Raw genomic sequence first — 26,143 nt, forward strand, 5'->3', positions numbered from 1 at the left:
AAACCGAGACATTTGACAATCCTTTAATTGATAAAATTAATTGATAATGATTGTAGAAAGTCAATGCTCCCTACTTCTACTTTGACCACCTAAACTACCAACTACGATTAGCAATATGTGGGATTGTGTGTTGTGCCATGCTAATTTACCAAACACATATTAATCAACACAAAGTACAATAACACATAATAGTAAGTTTTAATACGTTTCACCCAGCATATTTATATCACACTTTGATGATTTATTCACTAATCTCTAAGTGTGTTAAATATTAAATGATCTCAAAGAGTTTTACCATAGAGTAAGCATACACAATGAAATCTACCATAAAATAAGATAAATACATTTGGAACCATTATTACACTCATGTTGCGGGGCATGAACTCACTAACTCATGTAAAAATGAGTTTCATATTTTAACAGTAGGATAGGAAGACTAACTACAATATTCAGTGATTGGTTCTGGTTATTTGTAACTATTGTTTCTATATTGGATGAATCATTGCAATATACTAGTTCAACCTGACTGACCCCTCTCTATGAATTCCCTAATGACCATGTTACCTCTGATGATCACTCTTGCTTTCTTGATATTTCTACCATAGAACTTTCACATTCTGATTCATCATTAGGTCTCTATGGAAATACCCACCTCTATATTTACACCCTCAGGTATATAGCACAATATCAACTTCCTTTGTTATTGAATTCTGTAATTTAGCATGGTCTCATTGCTTTTACATATATGAAATACAGAAATTATGTTCATACAATAATATAGATCTATAGTTTCCAGTTAATAATATAAATGTTGTATCTCTATGTTTCAAATGTTATGCAATTAATAATTTAATCATCTAATAAACTAGTAAATAAACTAGTGACAAAATAAGGCTCATTTTTCAACTTACATTTATTTAACCATTTATTTCAATATATAAACTTACAATACATAACAGTAAAATAAACAACAAATGGCTTATTTTGTAATTTATATGTTTTTGAAAATGAGTAAAGAACAAAAGAGCTTGTAAGGTACAATACCAATGAGGGATGACAATGCATTATGTTGTATTGGTTTTCCAGGTTATTGTTTAACAAGAAACTCCTTCTCACATCGATTGCTCAACAATTAAAATCTTTATCCACCACTATCATGGTCTTCATTTTATCACTTTAACAAAATCAATATGTCTCGATGTAAATGGCATCCCCACTATGATTAATTCCTGTAAACACAATGCATATCTATAAACTTATCCAAAACAATCCCAATAATTATAGCAACTTTCATTGCTCACTAAAATACGATTGTTTATAGCTACCCTTCACAATCACTTTCTCTTCTTTGCATAAAGTAGTTTTTCATCTTTATTTTGTCTTTTCATCGAAGAGTACATTCACTACAAGAGTCTTATGTATACAAACAATTTATATACAATATTCCGAGTAAAGGTTGTTCCAGCCTGGAAGTATGAAACACGGTCGGGGCCTTTAGAGTTTGCATTTTCATCTATTTTTTATTGCAGTCTGAGGCTCTGGCTGGTTATCTCATCATGATTGTAGAAAGTCAATGCTCCCTACTTCTACTTTGACCACCTAAACTACCAACTACAATTAGCAAGATGTGGGATTGTGTGTTGTGACATGCTAATTTACCAAACACATATTAATCAGCACAAAGTACAATAACACATAATAGTTCAATGGATCTATGCTGATATTGGTGATAGGGGTTGAGCTAATCACAACCCAAACTTCTGATCAAAGAGGCATCACATCCGACATTAACTTTAAGTCCTAAACTGAAGATTACAATTTGCTTATGTTCAGAGGCAAAGTGGATACCATCTAGCATCTTAGGAATGAGCTGGTCACAACTAAAAAGAGAAACCAGTCTTTGCACCACACATAAACTGTACACAATTCACCACTTAGGACGAGAAGCAAGCCTGCAATTATACTGTGGAGCAGGACTGAGTTTAAATAATGATTCCACGTTCTCACGTAAGGTAAAATATAATTTCGGCACGAAATATTTGCCTGATTCTTCGGTAATACATGTTTCAAGATGCTAAAATAGTTGAGTAAAAAACATATTTTTTTTCAATTTTCAAAAATATTTAGTCCAAACTAGGAAAACTCCAATATTTTACCAGAGGTCCCAAGACTACATGTTTCTTGCCATTTAAGGCGATTCCAGCAACACGTTATATTTATAAATATTTCAAACCAACTGGTGCAAAACTCACATGATACAAAAATTAATGGGGATTGGAAATATTTTTAGAGATGGACATTTGCATAGAAATGTATAGAGAGTAAGCACGATTTTTAAAAAGTGGCTTAAAATCTCCCCATGTTATTCTCATAGGTAAAACACCAAAAACACCTCTTTGTTCTATTCTATCTATTGGCTTGAGATACAGAAAACAGTAAATAAACATTTAGGCACACTACATTGGTTTCAACTTTTGATAAAAAACAATAATACAACATAAAAATCAAATACTATTTTAACATTATTTTAAATGAGTACAAATAAATCAAACAGTTATCATGAAATTGTTATAAGTCTATACTTAATTCCATTATTTTAAAAGTCCATTATAAATGATCTTAATTTGTGATTTAATCACCAGACATCCCTATAACTCAAAAGAATTATATTATTTTATATGAGTACAAATAAATCAAACCGTTTTCATTTGTATGCCAATGCATTGTAATATAATATCAGCATTAGTGAATAAAGGTCTGCTTTATTGTTTAAAAATATTTATATCTCAAAAAGGCTTGATATACAACAAAACGGCTAAAATTCCAGCCTACATACTACATGGCCTTCTACATAATAATACAGCATAAAAAAGTTTAAAAATTTAAAACCATTTACCAGTTTCTTTTGTATGTAAATGTGTTATAATATAATTTCAGCAATAGCAATGGTTTCAAACTCCAGGTGTTGCCAGCACGGCAGTGTCGGGTGCGTGATGATGTTCAAAGTGATGCGCCTCCTATCACTTACACATTGGTCTAGCTTCTAATAAAAATATTTATAGCATGAAATTTATATATTAAAATACTACATGAACTACTGTTTAATACAATATAAATATAATTTAATTTGTGCCAGTGTGTAATTATTAATTAAGGAAAATATAAAAAGGTTACTTTGAGTAAACATGAAAAAGTGAGTAAGCAAGGATTTTTTTTATTTTTCAATCAGAGAAAAACTTTCAGTGGAAGAAGTATAGATGATTAGATGTTCCTCAATTTTTGTTTCAAACATTTTTTCGTAAGACTTTTAGTTTGTCATCGCTGGGGATCAGAAGTGTGCCTATGGGTCGGGAGCGCACCCGAGTTCGCATGCCGAGAGCCGGGTCTTTAAAAAAGTGGTCAAAAAAAGCTCTTCATTTCCAGACATGTTTTTCAGTATTAATAACATTTTTTAACAAAAAAAATGCCCCCATATAGCCTCTAAAACGTCAAAAATAGGGTAAAACCATCATATTATACCTATTTTGGGTGTTTTTTCGCCAAAAAAATTTAAAAGTTCTGGGCCCAAAAACGCCGAAAGTGGGGTCATATTGCTATATTATATCTACTTATGTTGACATATTATGATCAGAATATTGCTGCGAGAGCGAGAGATATCATCATACTATCTACAGAGATATCATCATCATCGTCTGAATCATCATATTTCGGCAAAATCATTTATTAAACAAAAGATGTAGACAAACAGCAGATATATGAGAAAGGATCCCAGACGCCTTGGGTTGGAGCTATGAAGATCATGTTACTGTTAGACAGTTTCTTTCTGGGATAAAACTTTCACATTCCTTTTATATTTTACTTTTGTTCTTCATAAGAAATCTTGCTTTGTTACACCAGTAAACGTAACACAATTCTTTAATGACTACGACTAGTTTTGGGTATATTTTATGGAGGGTAAATTATTGTTTTAAAATAATATTTAAAGTTAAGGACAAACAAGTTGAGGGACTAAACGACATAAAAGCAAATATGTTAGATTTTAACAGATTTCTCCTGAAGGGAATGAGCCATTTTTCATTGCTGTGGGTGAATAAACAAGATATTACCATGCCTGGACAACATTTTTTTTTTTTGAATACGTTTGTAAAATACAATCACAGTATTGTAATCTTATATCGTAGAAACATATTATTGCCTAATAGGGGCTCTACAAAGTGCAATTTAAATTATCAGAATCAGAAATTGGCACAACTCCTCTTTGGTGAGAATCTCAGTTAAATAACTATCCTTATTTTAATTTTATAACATTTTGTTCATAATTTAATTTACTCTTTTGAAAGCGGATTGAATTAGATCAAAGAAAATTTGGTCGAATTAGGGGTTTTCACAATAATGGTAAGTGTGTAATTTTGTCAGAGTAGATAAACTCACCCTGTTACAAGCTCAGATAAAGCACCAGCACTTTATTTAAGAAATTTCATTACCTCTATTGACATCAATTGTAACAACAATGAGTCTATTACTTTGTGTTCTTGACGGTAAAAATTCAGAGAAACGAGATATTTTTTGTAGGAACACTTTTTTGGGTTTGCAGCTCTAGGATATAATTTTGAGTCGGATTTAATAAAGAAATCCTTGTATGAGAAGTATTACAACCTAGGGGCAAGCACACAAGAGACGATATAAAATATCTCATTCACTCCACACTGTACAATGCTACAATGGTCCGGAACAGGTACTCTTATGAGAAGCTTTTACTTCACTCGATCCAATAGGAGTCAAAAACATGTGAATAAATTAAATTGTAACACACTTTGGCATATTACTTTGGATATTGGTTGCTTTACCCTGGTTTTGGATGACACTAAAGAGCATTTAGTCAAACTAGGGGGTTTTTTAACTTTAGTTCAAAAAATAGGTTTTACAAAAACAAAAACAACCTCTGCAGTTCAGGTTTTGTTTTCTATATATGAATAATTATATGTCCTTTGTATTTAAAACCGTTAGATTACTCTTGGGTTTCCCTCATAACGTATATGGTAATAACCTAGACTTAAGAAACCATTTTAAAGCTGCTCCAAAATCGGATGGAATTGCAATTATTTATATGGTTTTACATATTTTTATTTATTCCATGAAACCATCATAGATTTAATAAACGTAATAAGCAAAGTTGGAAACTTAATATTGCAATTTTAAAGTTGAGATGCCAGAGCATAGGTCAGTATGTAAATATAAATAAGACAGCAATCTTAGTGGGCATAAAAATATGTAAGCGTTAAGTGTAGATAAAATAGACAATTTGATCCTATTCTATCCTATCAATATATTAAAAAACAAGCGCGTGTATGGGCAAACTTTTATTTTCGTCCGAGGATTTTTTATCTTTTAGTTGAGTATGGGGTATTTGGCCACGATAAATAAATGGGAGTCAGCCACAATGCTGGGATAAATCCGGTTTCTGCCCTACAGCCCTTGAAAGTCCTCATGTTATCGGCACGTAGCCTAACACCTTTTGGTAGCGAAAAAAAACTGCTGTTGCAAGCTATTTTTGCTGTTAAAGTTTGATTTTACGTGTAAACAAAAATAACTGCATTGGTTAGTTTGGACCTTTGGCTATTAATACAACGTTCGGACTGAAAAATCTTAAGAGCAGTTTAGTTGGTTTATTAGGTACATATTAGTGTTAAATGCTTCCAAGGTCAATTTTCAAGATTGAAAATGAAACGCGGACCTCCGAAGAGGAAATATTTACAGACTCTTGCAAGGGAGAGAAGGTAAATCAATAATCGAGAAACAAATTTAACCACTTCGTCTACTACCGAACCAGATCCAACCAGCTCACCAGATCACCAGCTCACCAGATGTTTCAGAACCTCGGCCAAGTCACGCATCGAAGAATGAAAGTAGTGAAATAAATTTCAGATCTTATGGCCGAGAATATCATCAATTGGCTGATCATTTTGAGCAGGAGAGTCGACGAATCGCAGGTCGACGTTTGGAAGAACGTCAGCGCAGTGAAGTCTGAAATCCTTCAAACGGTTACCTCCCGCTATCTCCGCGTCCCACCACCTCCGTGTCCCGCCACCTCCGAATTTCAGAGTGACCCCTATAATCCTCGGTTACTACATGTGTTAAGACTTTCCGTCCTAACCTAACTTAACCTAACCTAACCTAACCTAACCTAACTTAACCTAACCTAACCTAACCCAAGGGTTAAATTTTCATTAAATCTTCCATCCACTGGGCTTTGCAGCCGTGGATGCAATACCAGCTACCAACGCAGGCAATGACGGTATTATAAGGGTCACTCAAGAATTCGGAGGTGGCGGGACAGATTTGGGTTCGGAGGTGGCGGAACGCGGAGATAGCGGAAGCACACGCTTCAAACTTATACGAGGTCGCCATGTCGGCGGGCGAGGGATATCATTGAATAAGCATTATGCACCTACATTGCAGGCGGACAATTTTACAAAAATTGAAATACCGTGCCATTGACTATATAAAACTATAGTCAATGACCGTGCTATCGTTTCTACACAACTATCTATCTGTAAAGATACACAACGAAACTATCCAAATGCTACTGGGAAATGAGAAAGTTTGTAAAAGTTTCGATTCTATAATTAACTTATTTAATAAATTTTATTTTTTTGAATCCGAGCAAAACTCTGTCTCCCGGTACAAGTTTATAAAGGACAGACAAACAGAAATTTATTGGATTTTATATACTATGTAGATGATAAATTTAAATATTAAGTTAATTAATAAAGAGTGTTGAACCTAAAAATAGTTTGAATGGGACTTATATAACACGCAATATTTCAGATTGTTGGAGAGTTTGACAAAAGTGTTTGATTGAAACTCGATTCAAAGTCGATTACCTCCTACTCATGCAGTTCATCATCCTGATATGAACCTAAAGTATCTTTCTTATTCTTAAACACCCCTTATATTCTTTAGAATACTACCAATTCATTAAAACAAGTAAGAGTGTATTGTCTATAGGTATTAACTCACTCATTGCAGCGACATATTCTTAAAAACACAGTTCAAACATATAGGATGAAAAAAAAAAAAACAAAAACAAAGGCAGGTTTTAGGACTTTGGGGCATGATTTATCATACAAAAAAAATCTTATATGAAAATATGATCGAAATTTACAACTTATTTTTCAACTAAAAACCCATAATATTTCAGCCATTTGTTATTCGATCTTTTTGATCCTGGTTTTGTTTAATAAGAAACTTAAAATACTAAATAAATGCATTCTAACATTTATTCATACAATGGACAATGGCTATGTACTTTGGGGTATTAATATCAGTAGTGGCGAACCCAGAATATGACATCACTTGGGGCGTTTTTTCCCATAAGAATAACATGGGATTATTTTTTGGCCACCAAAACCAAAAATCCTGATCTTTGCCTAAATACCTCTATATAATTGTCAAACCTTATTTCTTACTTATTCCCCATAAATATATTCGATATTAAGCTAAAAAAGCTATTTCTTATATTTATTGACCCTTACAAGTGTAAATGTAGAGTAGTGGCAATAGGGCAAAGAGACGACGCTTTAGGCACGTTTTCCCCATAAGAATAACATGGGGATCATTTTTTAGCCACTTTTTCAAAAATCCTGATCTTTGCCAATACAAGCCTATATTAATGTTCAATACCATTGTACAACTTCATTACTATTTCAAATCCACATCCATTCACATGTATATTCTCAAAATCATCAACTTGACAGTGCGAGGTTTGTACGCGAACTCGGCTCATGGCGTGTGCGCGCTCCCGACCTATGGTCCTGCTCCTGACCCATGGTTGGTCTTCTTGTCTCTAGTGGTCTAGTCCTAGTTGGGAGACCTCCTGTTGAAGTAATTTTTAGTTAAATTGTTTAAAATTTTTTAATTTCTAGTAAAAAAATTTAGAAAATTTCACAATTTCTGGTAAAAAATTTTGAAAATTTCAAAAAGTCTATAAATAGAGGTGGCATCGGCCCAAGACCTCATTCTCGTGTGTGATGCCGACCTGTCAACACTGCTCCGTGTCGCTCTCCACCAAAAGTAACCTGATTCGCCACTACAAAGTAATTCATCAAATGAAGGTGAAACTGTGCAAAGTTTGCAATTTAATCTGTGATAATAACGTGGCTTTAAAATCACATATATCACAAAGTCACAAGACTTGCAATTTCTGTAAAACAAATGTTGTTGGACATTTTAAAAGACACGCCAATTCTTGCATCAAATGTCCATATACAATGATTAAATTTGTTGGTGAATCGATTAGAACTGAACTTAAAAATACTCTGACGTCTTGTCCTCTGCCGATAAAATGGACTTTAGTAAGGAGAATCAAATTTATAAAATATTCATTGGATCAAAATGGGCAATTAGTTAATGGAAAAGAATGTATTGCAGATTTTAGAAGCCTTACCACCTTAACTATTGAGAAAAGAGATTTAATACACCAAATTGAAAATGCACTTTTAAAGATTGATGCATCCATGCACAAATATCAAGCCCAAGGCAGTGGATGGATATATGATCATACTAAATATTGGCAGCTGCATGTTTATAAGTATAAGCCCCTAACCCCAAAGTCATATATCCCCACACCAAAAAGTATTAAATTGACAAAAGCAGTTCTAAATATAAAAAATTCTGATAATAAATGCTTTCTTTGGTCAATTTTAGCAGCTTTAAATCCAAGGAACTCTAAAGAAAATGCTAATAGAGTATCCAATTATGTACCATATGAAAGTCAGTTGAATATGACAAACATAAAGTATCCTGTGAAATTAGCTGACATGGATAAATTTGAAACCCAGAATAATATAAGTGTTAATGTATTTGGAGTTGAAGACCAGAAATTTATTTATCCATTAAGAACAACCAAAATCAATGGTAATACTCATATAGATTTATTATTATTACAAGAAGGTCGTAAATCACATTACTGTTTAATTCGTAATTTTGATAGGTTAATGTTGAGGTCTACAAAAGATAACAATAAGAAGTATTTTTGCAAGTTGTGTTTACAACATTTTTACACTAATGATATATTAGAACGTCACAGAACATATTGTAAAAACTTTGATGCCCAACGAGTAGAAATGACGAAACAAGATACATTACAATTTAAAAATTATAAATATCAACTTAAAGCTCCATATGTAATTTATGCAGATTTTGAATGCTTTATAAACTCAAACAACCATATTCCATCTGGATTTGCATTTGTTGTAGTGAAAGAGTCTAAGATTATTTCTGAAGAGTTGTACAGTGGTGAAAATGTTATGGATGTGTTTTTCAAAAGATTATTTGAGACTTATGATTATATTAAAAGTCAAATGGCGATATATATTCCCCTGTTAATGACTCCAGAGCAAGAGGCGTCTTTCCAAAACTCAACACATTGTCATATTTGTGAAAAGCCCCTATATTTTGATAGGGTGAGAGATCATTGCCATTCCTCTGGGCAATACCGTGGAGCTGCCCACAATGATTGTAATTTAAACTATAAAGTAACAAAGAAAATACCAGTATTCTTCCATAACTTGAAAAATTACGATGGGCATTTAATAATGCAACACTTGGGAAAGTTTAATAAACATAAATTAAATTGCATAGCTAAAGATATGGAAAAATATATATCATTCTCTGTAGATGATTTAGTATTTTTAGATTCATACAACTTTCTGTCCCTTCCATTATATAAATTGGCTTCCAATTTAAACACATTTAGATTCATACAAAATCCACTACTACAACGTAAAGGTGTATTTCCCTATGAATATATGACGGGACCAGATAAGTTTGCAGAGTTTCTACCCCCAATTGAGACATTTTATAGTACTCTAACTAAAGAACATATCTCTCCCAATGAATATGAACATGCTAAAAATGTATGGACACATTTTAATATAAATAATTTACAAGAATATCATGATTTATATCTTAAAACAGATGTATTGCTACTGGCTGATGTCTTTGAGACTTTTAGAGACCTGTGCTTAAAAGATTACAAACTTGACCCCGTACATATGTATTCACTTCCTGGACTTACATGGGAGGCCTGTCTTAGAATGACTGGTATAAAATTACAATTATTTCAAGATATTGACATGCATTTGTTCATAGAAAGTGCGATTAGAGGAGGAGTCAGTATGATTTCCACACGTTACGCTAAAGCAAATAATAGATATATGGGTGAACACTATGATCCCAATCAAGAGAGTGTCTATTTAATATATTTAGACTGTAACTCACTATACTCTACAGCAATGTGCGAGCCACTGCCTGTGGATGGATTCCGTTGGACTAATGAGAAAGACTACAAATACAATCAAAATGATGAGTTTGGATACATTTTAGAAGTTGATTTAAAATATGATAAAAGCTTACATGATTTACATAATGACTATCCATTAGCACCTGAGAAAATGAATGGCAAATTAATACCTAATTTAAATGACAAAACTAAATATATTTTACATTATAAAGCATTACAAAAATATGAGGAATTAGGTTTGGTTGTTACAAAATACCATAGAATTTTAACATTTAGACAGTCTAAATGGCTTGCACCCTATATTAATTTTAATATTGAAAAACGAAAATGGGCTAAAAATGATTTTGAAAAAGACTTTTACAAATTGCTAAATAATAGTCTCTTTGGTCGAACAATCATGAATCAACGCAAGTTTCGTGATATATATCTCAAGGATGAGTCACTATTAACAAAATATGTCACTAATCCAAGGTTTGATTGTAGCAAAAAGTTTGATAACAATTTACATGCTATACATTTAAATAAATTAGTTGTAAAGTTTAATAAACCGATATATTTGGGAATGACCATTTTAGATATTAGTAAAGTAATAATGTATGATTTCCACTATAATTATATGTCAAAATTTAAGAATAAAAGATTTCTAATGACAGATACAGATTCATTAATGTATGCTATAGTTACAGAGGACTTTTACAAGGAAATAGAATGTGACTTGCACTATTTTGATACCTCTGGATATAGTAAAGACCATTTCTTATACTCTGATAAAAATAAAAAAGTCACTGGAAAGTTTAAAGATGAATTAGGTGGTCATATTATGTATGAATATTGTGGTTTAAGACCAAAGTTATATTCTTACATTCCTCTAAAATGGTTATATGAAGAAGACAAGCAAGCTTTAGAGGTGAAGAAAGCTAAAGGAGCTGATGGTGCCACTGTTAAACATCTCCTCAGACATCAACATTATTTGAACTGCCTTGCAACTGGGCAAGATTACTATGAGAATGTGACAAGAATTAAATCTACAAATCATCATCTTCAAACCTTGACCATGAATAAGAAAGTACTATCCTTTGACGATGACAAGAGGTTTATTCTGGAAGATGGTATCAATACTCTTGCGCTTGGTCATTATAAAATTGATCAAACATGAATTGTATGTGTAGATATAAAATAAATGTAAATGTTAAAAAACTCCAGTCTTTTATTTATTTACCCTTACCATCCTCTTGATAGAATTGGTCAAACATAAATCTATATTTACCATTATTCTTTGACCTTTCTTTGTCTATTACGAAAAAGCCATATTTAGTTTTATCCCAACATTGATGACAGAGATTTTTAAATTGGTCAAATGAAAAGTCATTACCAACATGATTGTGATATACATGTTTTAAATTTAAATCATCTTGTTTGAATAATATTAGGAAATTTACATTATCACGTAAATGTTTGTGTACTTTGCTGTAAGATTGACACAAGTAAAAACAGTTAATATTTTTATGTCGACCCATTGAGAAAAATTGTGTAATATTTGGACTATTTATGTCATCAAATACAACAACTGACTGTGATTTTACATCATTTGGTGTGATTTCACAGTCAGTAAACGTGTGTAATTTCACTTCATCACACAAACTAAATATTTCAATTATTTTTTTATATTTTTCTTGTTCTAATGATTTAGATATTAAATATAAGTTTGTAAATTTTAATCCTTCCTTTCTTACAATTAAGTTATAAATTACAACCGTCTTCCCACTTCCACTTGGACCGCAAATAACACATCGAATATTGGTAGGAAATAGACCCAACTTCTTTGGTATATTTTCCTTAGTATGTACTATTTTAAATTTATGTTTTTGTTGAATAAAAGACATTTTTTATATAATAAAAATGGTAAAAAATGATAATAAGAAAACATGTAAAAAGGGCAAAGGTTTATTCCTAAAGCCTTACAGGGGTCGAGGGTTATTGAATACTCTTATAAATAACCTTCCATTTCCACTTCACATACCATCTTATCAGTACTGTGGACCTGGGACGAATGTACGTGAGAATTTAGCTAAAAATGTACCTCCAAAAAATAAACTAGACTCTTATTGTAAAGAGCATGACATATTCTACATGAATAATCCCGATACCACTGCTCGGAACAAAGCAGACATGAGATTAGCAGACTTAGCTTGGACTAGAGTAACGGCCAAGGACGCAAATCTTGCTGAAAGAGCAGCTGCTTATGCAGTGACAAATTTGATGAAGGCAAAAGCAAAAATGGGAATGGGATTAAAATTTAATAAAAAAGATGGACAACTACCAGCTGTTAGAGGCCGCAAAAGACGTGCCTCACTTCAGGGGAGTGTACCTAAAAAGCGAGCTAAAAAATTTAACACCAAGAGTAAAAGAGTGCGGAATAGTTAATTTAGATAGTTCATCTGGTACACATTGGACAGCATATCGTAAAAATAAAGATATTGTAATTTATTTTGACCCATTTGGAATCCAACCTCCAAAAGAAGTAATTAAATATTTTGAGGGATATAAAATCTTCTATACAACCGATCAAATACAAGATTTAAATAGTTCTATTTGTGGAATTTTATGTTTATCATTCATAAAAAATATTTCTTTATAAAAATGGATTCATTTACTATAACATTTTCGGGTACAGAGCCAGAGCTAAAGTCAGTGTTCTTTCCTCCCATAGAATTAAATGATGATTATGTAATTGGATTAGTAGATTTTCAAAGTTATAATTCTATATTTAATGTTAAAAAACCACTAAATACTTTAACATATTACAAAGTAGAGAAAATGACATTACCAAAAGGAGAGATCTCAGTTGATGATTTAAACCAGTTATTAAATGGTAAACTTAAAGTTATAATAGATAAAAATGGAGAAGCATTAATAAATACTAAATCCAAACTTTTATTCAAAGGGCTTATTCCAAAATTAAATCAACTTAAAGGCAACAAATTAACCATTGGAGAAGGTGATGATGTTTTCTATTATGATCACAATGCTCCAGTTACAATAGAAATTTCTGAAGGAACATATGAGGTGGTTGAGCTTGCAAAGGAAATTCAAAAGCAAATCCTAGACTTTTTCCTTACAGCTAATAATAAAACTATGAAAGCGACATTACTTTCTAGCCACGTGTTTGATTTTACAAAACCATGTTTAGGGTCTGTTTTATTGGGATTTAAAGGTATTTCTACTCCTGGTGTTCAGTTTGAATCTACAAATAAAATAAACATTAATAATGTAAATGTGATTAGAGTTAAATGTAATATTGCAAACGGGTCCTATTTAAACGGCAACAAATCACACACCATACATAGCTTTTATCCAGAAGCTCCTCCTGGCTACAAAATTATTGAAGTTCCAAGAAATATTATATATTTTCCTGTAAATAAGAGAAGTTTAGATGTTGTCAGTATTACATTTGCCGATCAACACGACAAGGCAATTGACTTTAATGGAGAAGAAACTACAATTACTTGTCATATAAAAAAGATATGAGAATTTATAAGAATTTATCTATAAGTGTACAAAATGCTAGGTTCCTAAAATCAATAGGACTAAAGTTAAAATTTTCTATTAATAAAAATGGAAGATTTTCTAGACGTTACAGGGAAATCCCAATTCGACGATAGTGTGGTTAAAATTACAAATCACTCCTATGAACCCCACAACACTTTGGCAATAAATAATTCTGATGAAATTCGAATATGTATTAATAATCAAGATTTGCTAACTCTCCCATGTAGGAGTTATCTGTATATTAAGGGAGAAATTGAAAATCATGATAAAGGTCATTTTATAAATAATGCATTTGCATTCTTATTTGATGAAATTAGATACGAAGTTGCAGGTAAAGAAATAGACATTGTAAGAAACCCAGGAATTTCTAGTCTTATGAAAATATTGAGCTCTTACAATAAAACAACTAAATTGTCAAATGTGGCATTTGATTCTGACACGAATTTGAAAGAGTTCCATAAAGGTGGCAAGTTTAGTACATGTTTGCCATTAGAGCTGTTAATGGGTGTATTCGAGGATTTTAATAAGGTATTAGTAAATGTCAAACAAGAATTGGTGTTGAAAAGATCGAAAAATGATTTGAATTGTATATTAACAACCACTAGTGCTCCAGCCAGTGGCGCTGCTGATACAATTCCCAAAATTACACTTAACTCAATTCAATGGGTAATGCCACATGTAATACCATCAGATGGGGAAAAGTTACAATTACAAAAGATGTTATTGCAAAATAAAAATTTGCAAATTGCATTTAGAAGCTTAGAGCTGCATGAACTTCCATCATATCCCAATACCACAAGACATACATGGTCAGTAAAGACGTCTTCAAGTTTGGAGAAGCCTAGGTATATTATATTTGGTTTCCAAACAGCTAGGGATAATAGTGCACGAAAAAGAACTGATGAATTTGATCACTGTAAATTAAAAAATCTCAAAGTATTTCTAAACTCTGAATATTATCCTTATAGTGATTTAAATCTCGACTTTGAAAATGGAGATGTCTCTAAAGCTTATGAGATGTTTATGAGGTTTAGAGAGACTTACTATAATACTATCCCAGATCCTATGATTAGTAGGGCTGAGTTTATGAAGAAATATCCACTAATTGTAATAGACTGTTCTAGACAGAATGAAACAGTGAAGGAAGGAATTGTTGATATTAAATTAGAGATTGAAACTGCAGAAAATGTACCAGCAAATACATCTGCATATTGTTTGATAATACATGATAAAGTGTTTGAGTACAATCCTTTGTCAAATGAGATAAATAAAATGTAAATAAAAGATGAAAAACATTCAACAAGAATTGGTTGACTCTGCAAATCAAATACGAGAGAAATATAGAGCTTTAAAACGTGGCAAGTTTCTAGAGGCTGAAGAGAGGTTCCAAACATTCCAACCTTTAATAGAGCCATTACAAGAATTAAAAAAAATCACAGCTATTGGTAAAACAGAGAGGCCTCAAATGGAGATACTCCCAATGACTCCATCTAGAATATCAATGATACCAAGATTACAACCATTACAACCATTACAGCAATCCACTCCACAGAAATTAGATTTTGGTCTTTTAGCATCAGACTATTTAGGAAATTACCTCAGTAAAAGTAGTATGACAGACACTACATATGGTATTAGACGAGAAGCAAATAAATTTTTTATTGGAAATAAGGAAGTTGATATTGCCAATGATGATGTTACAGTTGCAAATAAAACCTACAAGGGGACAAAAGGCTTGTGGCAGTTGTTAACTTTAAAAGAACCTGAGGATTATACTCAGGCTGATTTGCAAAATTATAAAGAGATTTTGGAAGCTACAAATGGACATTTAAAGAGTTACAAAGATGGTGCACCAATTTCAAGTAATAGACATACTAAATATCTTAATATAATTAAACCTCTATTTAAATCTGTTGGTGAAGGTTTGAGACAAGTGACTGGTAATCAAATAGACTATATTTATTGGGATGATCCTAATGAGCTTGTAGATAGGTTAAGACTTCTTTGGCTAAGTCGCCAAGCCGGTAACTCAGGAGTGGATAATGAAATAGATTCCATTATTGAGGAATTAAGAGAAAGTGGAATTATTTATTAAATAAAAATATGTTTATAGATAAATTTTATCGTTTATATAATCCATATAATAAGCCTGCAGAACCCAGGGCTAGTAGTGAACCTACTTTAAATTTACAAGACGATAGTTGGAATTGTTTAAACCGTAAAATTGGTAATGTTAAAGATGGGGAGTTTGTAGATGATGTATCAACTTTGGGTCAGACATTAACTAGAAAAGGTGATGTATTTTTACAAGGTAAAACTAAATATGAGTTTTTAGAATCTAAGAATAAAAATTGGAATGCTAAAAAACAAAAAATTACTAATGTGGAAAAGGGTGAAAGTTTAGATGATGTGCCCACTTTACAACAGACTTTAATACGAACAGATGGTGGTATATTTGTACAAGACAATAAAAATTATGAATTTTTAGAATCAGAAAATGGTGTTTGGAATGCTAAGAAACAGAAAATTACTAATGTGGAAAAGGGTGAAAGTTTACATGATGTGCCCACTTTACAACAGACTTTAATACGAAAAGAAGATGGTAAATTTGTACAAGACTATAATAATTATGAATTTTTAGAATCAGAGAATGGTGTTTGGAATGCTAAGAAACAGAAACTTAGCAATTTGATAGAAGGTACAGATAGTAAGGATGCTGTGAATGTTTCACAAGTTCCAAAAATGGAAGCAGGCTATTGGGATTTTAATAATAAAAGGTTAGTACGTGTTAAACCTGCCGTTGATGACACTGACTGTGTTACAAAAGAACAGACTATAACTTTTGATAAAAAAGAAAAATGTTGGGATGCCAAAAAACAATATATAAGAAATCTGCCAATGGGGGAATATTTAGATGATATTTGTTTAATGTCACAAGCTATGTATTATGATGGATCAAAATTTGTATATGGAGGAAGAAAATTTAATTTGATGGAATACAATCCTGATTTATTAGTTGCCGACCCCACATCTTTGAGTGGATTTAAGTATATAGATAATAGACCATATATACCAGAAAACTATGTATTTAAAAGAATGGAAGATAATCTATTGATTGGGGCTAATGGTAATATATTTACAGTACAAGGAAAGAGTGATGTTATAAAAAATGAATGAAATTGCATACGAACTTCATAAGCCTGCAAGAAAGAATTTCATTAGAAGGTCTTTTAAAGTATTGGGTATAAACGAAACCATACAAATAGATTTAATTGATATGCAAAACTATGCTAGAGAAAATTCTGGCAATAAATATATTTTAACTTTAATAGATACATTTTCTAAAAAAGCTTATGCTGCTCCACTAAAGAATAAGACAGGGTTAGTGGTTACAGAAGCCATTAAAACCATTCTACCAAAGGGGGTTAAAAACATTCAATCTGACAATGGAAAAGAATTTTTTAATCAATATTTTAGCAAACTAATGAAAAACTTAAATATTAATCACTATCACACTTTTTCTACAACTAAGGCTGCAATTGTGGAGAGGTTTCAGAGAACTTTAAAAAATTGGTTATATAGGGAATTTAGTGCTCAGGGAAGTTATAAATGGTTGGATTTACTTCCAAAGTTAATTCGAAAATATAATAATAAGGTGCATAGATCTATAGGTATGAAGCCTAACCAAGTGAATATTAAGAATAGTAAATATGTGCATGAGAGGTTGACTTCTAAAGTAGTGCAAGTTAAAAAGCCAAGATATAAGGTGGGTGATAGTGTGAGGATTTCCAAGTATAAACATGTTTTTAGTAAAGGATATACTCCAAATTGGACAGGTGAGCTATTTACAATAGCAGAAGTTAAGAATACAAAGCCTGTGACTTATATCTTGAAAGATGAAAATGGTAATATAATCAGAGGAGGCTTCTATACAGAGGAGTTGTTAAAGACCAAGTATAAAGACATGTATTTGGTAGAGAAGGTAATTAGGAGGAAGGGTGATTTATTGTATGTCAAATGGCTTGGGTTCCCAAGTAGCCAGAACTTGTGGATTTCCACTAAGGATATCCAAGGGAGCGCACCATGAGCCGGGAGCGCGCCCGAGTTCGCGTACAAACCTCGCACTGTCAAGTTGATGATTTTGAGAATATACATGTGAATGGATGTGGATTTGAAATAGTAATGAAGTTGTACAATGGTATTGAACATTAATATAGGCTTGTATTGGCAAAGATCAGGATTTTTGAAAAAGTGGCTAAAAAATGATCCCCATGTTATTCTTATGGGGAAAACGTGCCTAAAGCGTCGTCTCTTTGCCCTATTGCCACTACTCTACATTTACACTTGTAAGGGTCAATAAATATAAGAAATAGCTTTTTTAGCTTAATATCGAATATATTTATGGGGAATAAGTAAGAAATAAGGTTTGACAATTATATAGAGGTATTTAGGCAAAGATCAGGATTTTTGGTTTTGGTGGCCAAAAAATAATCCCATGTTATTCTTATGGGAAAAAACGCCCCAAGTGATGTCATATTCTGGGTTCGCCACTACTAATATCAAAACGGCAGGCCATTTTTTAAATTTCAAATTAGGCCAACTTAATCTTTTGGGTAACGCAAGTCTCTTGACTTTTAGCGTTTCATAAGGATAGCTTGACAAATTTAAAGATTAATTTTTTTTAATTGCGTGTATCTGAGTAAACATATATTTTCGGATGTTCCTTTACATGATTTTTTTTCTTTTTTATTGTATGAGGAATCATGTCCCAAAGTCTTGAAACATTTTTTGTTGACACCCTGTCTATAGTAATACTATGTTATAACACTATATATGTTATTTCACTAATATTTTATATGACAACCCCCTATGGTAAAATTTAATTGTATTCAGTCGTAGGCCTACGCAGTCCAACTTTATAGTATATATTAATGTCAATGTCATGGTGAAAGCCGGAACAAAATTTCAAAACAACCCATAGGCCTACTGGTTATATTTGTGATCATAACCTGTCTGTGGCTAGTCAAAAAATGAATTGTTACTCAAATTAAAATCAAAGTAAAGTATCAAAAGTAAAGTAATTTGATTGTTCAACATTGAAATACAGCTCAATAAAAATTACTGCAACATAAAATATTCATTACCAAAATTACATCTTTAAAGCTCATGATATTTTGAAAATGTCAGTCCTCAGTGTTCCTCAGCCATTGTCCTGATACAGCGAGAAGCTGGAATAACACAACACAACACAGCAGTCATGAATATCTGCATCGCTGGACATGAATATCTTTGTACAAGGTAGCTCAGCGTTGTTCACACATAATATAATAATTGTTAAAGTTTCACTCACTCGCTTCACCTCATGTCACGTCCACAATTTAGGTTTTGTTCTCCATGAATAATTTATGGTCCTTTGTATTGCGGACAGTCGGATTACTCTTGGGGTCACATCATAAAATAAAACTCCATTGCTTTAAGGAGTGTAAATAACGGAAATATGGTTTAATTGTAAAGTTTGACATTTAAAACATTCACACAATAGTGATTCACTTACCTTTTCTGTTACAAGCTTTTATTAAAATTCGTAGTATTTTTACACATTTAATATGAATAGATAATTAAAAAATCTATTATTAAAAATGAAATAAAATATTATACGTTTTCTTTAGAAAATCTAAATAACTCTGAATACAAACAATATCCCTTTTATCAATCCACCCTAAATAGAAATACCGAGGCTTTAAAGATTTATTTCAGATTATCGACAAGATTTCCCTGGAGTGCGAGGTTATTGTGTTTTAATATTTTACATCTTTGATAAAAGCGTTGTTTTGACAGCTAGCTTGGTTATAAGCTATTTTAGAAAATTAATTAATTTTGTATCGAACACCATTTGTATTATTTGAGCGAATTCCCCTATAGGGAAGTAGCTATTACCTTAGGACTCATGGTAAGAGTTGAGCCCGGAACCGATTACTTTTTCATTTTGATGCCCCCAGAGGCCAAAAACACTATTCGTTTAAATTTTTATACATATACGATAACTTGAGTAATTTTTGTTAGATTTTGATGAAATTTGGTTTGAATGTGTAAGGCGGAATAAACTTGAATGGGTTCGTGAACCAGCATGATCAGACAATGAGAACGGGGTTTTATTGGATAAACATTGGGTTTTCTAATTTTTACCAACAAAATACTAAATTTCCCAATTTCTCTCTATACTATTTTAAAGAGCTTAAAAAATAATTTACTATATTGAATTGTTTTTGTGCGGTTATTGGTTACGGAGAAAATTAAAAAAAATATAAATTTAAAATTTCCTTGTCATTCTTATGGAGAATGTTGTAAAATGTTGTAGTTTGCTTGTTTATGGATACACACTTGGCAAATTTATTTATTTTATACTAAGATATTAATATTTTAATAGAAAACACACTTTATTAGCCTCCCTGTTACAGCAAACCTAGGTACTCATTCAAGGTAATGTTATTTAAATAGATCTAGTTGTACTATCAATTCAGGAAAATGGAAATTCGCTTAGTCTGTAGGTTTCCTGTGGCAGGGGTATTTAATATTTTAAATAGTACTTCTTGAAGAAAATTAATTATTTTGATAGAGTCAAAATGGGGTTTTACTATACAGGGTTAGTAAAAAGTGTGGAGACCCCCTGTTATTTTTTTAACGGCCCATACTAGAAAAACTAAGCTCGGCACACCTTTATGGCATGTTATGAAGTACTTTTTGGGCATAACCGTCACTTGGTGTACATCCCCAAAATGGGGATTTTGGGGAAAACTTAGAAATTTTAAATACAAAGACCTATCGAGTGACCACTCATTTTGAAGGTTCTGATAAAAGAAAACAAAAAACGCAAACTGGAGGTCTTTATCTCAATCCAGTAAAAAATGGCAGCCAATTGAAATTCTCAGAAGTTGAATTTAACTTGCAGCTTTCCAAGTCTGGAGACCCCCTGTTAATTTTGTAGCGGCTCACACTAGGAAAACTTAACTCTACACACCTTTTTGGCATGTTATGAAGGACTTTTTAAGCCTAATAGCCACTTGCTTACCAAACCCAAAATGGGGGATTTTGGGGGAAACTCAAAAGTTTTAAATGATAAGCCCCATCAAGTGACCCCTCTTTTTGAAGGTCCTGGTAAAAGAAAACTAACAACGCAAACTAGAGGTTTCTATCTCAATCCAGTAAAAAATGGAAGCTGATTGAAATCTTTAGAAATTGGAAATAACTTGCAATTTTATATTCAACTAGCTGTAACCCACGGGCTTTGCCCCGTTTAACTTCTTAATTTTCAAGATTATCTCGTTCGCATGGCTCAATCACGTCCTTGTTGAAGTTTGTTCGCTACGCTCACTCACCTTTAGGTTGGAGCTCGTTCGCTACGCTCACTCACCTTTAGGTTGGAGCTCGTTCGCTGCGCTCACTTGCCTTCAGTTTAGCTCGTTCGCTGCGCTCACTTGCCTTCAGTTTAGCTCGTTCGCTTCGCTAACTCGCCTCCAGGTTGAAGTTCGTTCGCTACGCTCACTCACCTTTTGGTTGCAAATTAGCTGTTGTCATAAATGTAAAAGAAATAATAGTGCTGCACCCTGTTGGTAATCCTTGTAACTTTAATGCTATTGAACATCATAGAACAGGACCAACTTGTTTAATTGAAACAGCTGTTAAGATTCAATAATTCCATTTCTCATTAGGTTAACATGGGAAACTCCAGAGCCACTGGGGCGGAGCCCGAAAGGATTTTTGAAATAAGAATATGCCTATATGTTAATCGGGAATGTCAGCTATCATCATGCCAAATTTCAGCCCAATCCGACCAGTATTTTTCGCGTTCACTTGTCACAAACATACATCCATACATCCATATATCCATACATCCAAACTTTCTCATTTATAATATTAGTAGGATTGGCTGCCATATTTTACTGTGTTAAGATAGAGACCTATAGTTTGCGTTGTTAGTTTTCATTTATTATGACCTTCAAAATGAGGGGTCACTCGATAGGGCTTATCATTTAAAATTTTTGAGTTTCCCCCAAAATCCCCCATTTTGGGTTTGGGAACTTATGAAAATTTCAATTGGCTGCCATTTTGTACTGAGCTGAGATAGAGACCTCTAGTTTGCGTTGTTGGTTTTCTTTTACCAGAACCTTCAAAATGAGGGGTCACTCGATGGGTCTTTGTATTTGAAATTCTTTAGTTTCCCCCAAAATCCCCCATTTTGGGGATGAACACCAAGTGGCGGTTGTGCCCAAAGAGTACTTAATAACATGCCATAATGGTGTGCCGAGTTAAGTTTTTCTAGTATGGGCCGTTAAAAAAATAACAGAGGGTCTCCACACTTTTTACTAACCCTGTATAAACATAAGCATTGTTAATTACTGTATTAATAATCAACACAGATAGGCCTATTGATTCAAATATCACTCAAGAAAGTTCAATCGGTAATGAAAAAAAATAACCCCACCACAGCAAACCTAACTAAGCGAATTTATATTTGCCTGATTGGATTTTCACTGAAATATCTAATTAATATTGCCTTAATCATTTCCTATTTAAATAACATTAGTTATAATGAGTCATGTTAGGTTATTGCAAAAATAGAACTACTTAGAGGATTCATACACTAGTTTTAGAATGTAATTAATTGTTGTTGAGCATATTGGGGTTCGACCCATTCATATAGATTATTCAAACAAAATTGCCCACAAGGTAAAAACGCCAATTGATGTATTAACAATATACAGGAAAACATTAAATATTTCCTTGTCTGAATATGCATATAGCTTGTATAAACCGATGGTCAATTGAGGTTTGTTTATGACATTCCACAAGATCTCCCTCGAGCGTTGTGTTAGAGATTAAATATTTGAATTTTTTTTATTTGTTTAAATAATTTACTGTTCGAAAACCTTTAGTGTACCTATTTGAGTTTTTAAGACAAAAAAATTATTTATACACTAAATATCAAAAAAGTTTATCACAAGCTTGCAAAATCAAGCCTAAATTTAAATCTTACATCTTTTCAATATAGTATAGGCTACCACACGAGAGTGAATGTTACATATACTCAACAGATAATTTCATAACACATTGTATTGTATTCAATAGTAACCATTCAATACTTGTTCGTGTTTCGCCATACAGTTGACAAGTTGTCAATTAATTTAACATGCAACAGAATTTAGTTTCATTTGGTTTTTTATCCAAAAGATACAAATATAATCTATCCATCTCGCGTAAACAACATTTAAACCGGGGAAACATTTTTCAACAAGCTCAGATAAGCAAACTGACAAGGAATGTCATGCATTCACATCTGAATGTAAAGGACGAATGAAGACATTCGCACTGGACGTACCGACCTTTGTTGTTATTTCCCTCGCAAGTTCTACATTTCTCTTTTATATTTCCTGTTTAGTAAGATATAAGCACAAAAGTGTGCCATGTAAAAAGTTTGTATTAGAAGATTTATTTTTGTCTTAAAAACATGATGTTGGACGAAATGCGTTTTAAAATTCAATTTTATTTAAACTGTTTGTCAACTTTATTTTTTACTCAAGTTTTTTTATCTGTGTTTCAATGCTTTTGGCATTACTTTAGGAAAAGAATGGGACAACCCCTGGTATTGAAACTAACGTCGAGGTTTTGTTAGTGATGGTATCATTAATTAATATCCCAATGGCGAACGTAATCGGGGTCCGAAAATGATCTGTCATGGAATCGAACCAGCGACCTTCAAATTTGAAAACGAGCACTATAACCGTTCGTTCACCCAGAAAACTTTTGCTTTATTTATGTTTCAGAAATACAATCAGAAATGACAATCAAAATGTCGCAAGGGTTTCTATCCCGAGAAAAGTCATAGTTTTTTTTTTTTGATGATTCGAAACAGAGCCTAGGTGAACTTGATCATCGGGCTTTTAATACATGTTCCTGTATAATGAAACAGCCGGCCTTAATGTTCTAACAAGGCTACACAGGGCATCTCACTCCATTATACACTCATCTGTATTAATTTTAATTTGTAATACGAGGGATAAAATACTTTACAACGTTTAAAACATTTAGGCGGTTTGAGGGAAAGTGATTTCATCCCCTCCACCTCACCATTAACAACAGCTAACAGATGATCATCTGATTATTTACGAGTCATATTTATACTCGTACATTAAAACTAAAAAGTAGCAAAAAGTGGTGGGAGTGTCAAGAAACCTCCCCCTTAAATCACCTAAATTGTATGAACGGACTACACAAGTAATAAAGACATTGAGCTATTATTAATATAGAGCTTTTCCTCTTGAAATGAGAGAGGATTTTATATATATTACTTTTCCATTACGTCTCTCTTTTTGTTTACTTTTTTCCTTTTTGAAGATCAAGGTTAATCCTTTATTCAACTCATAACTTCATTCATAAACTTTCATCTACAAGCAAACGTTACATGAAAAAGAAAAGAATTTACCAAATGTTCAATAAAACAGACAGCGAGTGATGAAACAGTGTTTTAAAACTTATTTAAATCCATAAGGAAGTCTGGTTGCGCTACAAAGGTGTTTAATGTAATTGGAAAATAAGTTAGTTTGGAAAGAGGATCAGTAAGCTTCATTTGAATACAACGCGCGTTGCGCTCGCCTGCTTAATGCAAACTGACTGCTTTAATATGTTATGCTGTTGTAATAAGTTATTCTAACTTAGCAAATCCTGGTTTGAAGTTAAAAACAAATTTCTGTTAAAAATGCATCATATTGTTTTTTCATGGAGTGAGTTCTCCAGTACAAAGAAAATGTTCTCGTATTAGTGATCTATTACCTTTTGTTTCGCCTTCAGTTAAAGGTAAGTTCCGAACAAATTGTGTAATTGAATTATCACACGGCTAAAACCATTGGTGATTTGTTGGGTTTGAACCTGTGCTCCTTGTACTTTATTTTGTTGTGTAACCTATTGTCCAGCGGTATCTAATTAAAAGTGGTAATATGCCTGTATAATTAATTAATTTTGTTAATGTTGTTAATTTTGTAATTTTGTTGTTAGTTGTGTTTTGTTGTTGTTAATTAATACGTGTTACTTTAAGTCCCAATGGTATAGTTGTAATATATTAGGTACTATTATTTAATACTAGCTGTTGTACCCGTGCTTTGCAACGGGAAGGGGACACAAAATAGAAACATTTTTATCTTTACATCTGTTACATATAATATAGTTACACATCCACCAACGCTTTTAGAAACAAAATTCAACTTTTATGGCCTTAATAGAAACATTTTTAAGTTATGACTTTTAAATCTGGTAAGTAGTGGATACCACCATTTTGAATTGATTAATTTTAAATCTTGTGTAGGCTGAGAAAAACTGACCAAATCTTTGAATAAAACTTTCACATACATGATTTTCCTTCATCTCCCTTATATAGTTACATATCTTTTTTCTTTATTTTTGACATTTTAAATTTCAATTTTGAAGTTGCAAAAATACTAATTTTTAAAAATTTAAATGAACATTTTTTTAATTTCACTCTTCTTCATATTAAATCACAAATCCTTCTATCTTCAGTTTCTTCACTCACAATAAATCATTAGCAAAACTAAGTCAGCTGTTATAATCTTTAGAAATATTGTTGTGCCTTATCAATAGTCTTTTGAAATATTAAACAAACTATATCTGTACTATAAAAAATGTTAAACAAATAATTTAGCATTAACAACAGCAGACAAAACTAATATGATTATCAAAGCATCAAGTACCAAGGACAAAAAAATGTAATAGCAAATACAGTATATGTTTCATTGCATCTCTGATTCTACTTTACAAAAATATCAACAAACAACTTAATATCATACCAGTTCTTTTAATCAGTTCCATCGTCTATTGCCTTGACATTTTCTCACTTACCATTAAGTAAACATAGTAACAGATATTTCATTGATTTTAGAAACAAAAGAACACTGTGTACTGCTTAGTTTTATTGTATTTTCCTTGGTTTTCAGTGATGTGACAAAACACAAATAATAAATTTATCAAATAAAGTAAATGTGAACTAAGATAAAAATAGGAGTATTTAAATCAACGATATACTATTTAGTTATTGATGATATTCTTTAGTTTAATTTAAGCATAGGATTAGCAAAACACAATAACTAAGTTTACCTAAATATACATATATAAAAAAAAAACAATGTGATGTGAAAGTTATGTTAAGTTAACCTAACACATGTTAAGCAGTTCGAATTTATTTAAAGTAGCCTCCAAATTCATATAAAACATCTATACATTGTA

This window comes from Macrosteles quadrilineatus, unplaced genomic scaffold, assembly GCF_028750875.1.
Source record: "Macrosteles quadrilineatus isolate MER2022 unplaced genomic scaffold, UCM_ALF_1.0 Scaffold_9__3_contigs__length_116548681, whole genome shotgun sequence".
NCBI lineage: Eukaryota > Metazoa > Arthropoda > Insecta > Hemiptera > Cicadellidae > Macrosteles > Macrosteles quadrilineatus.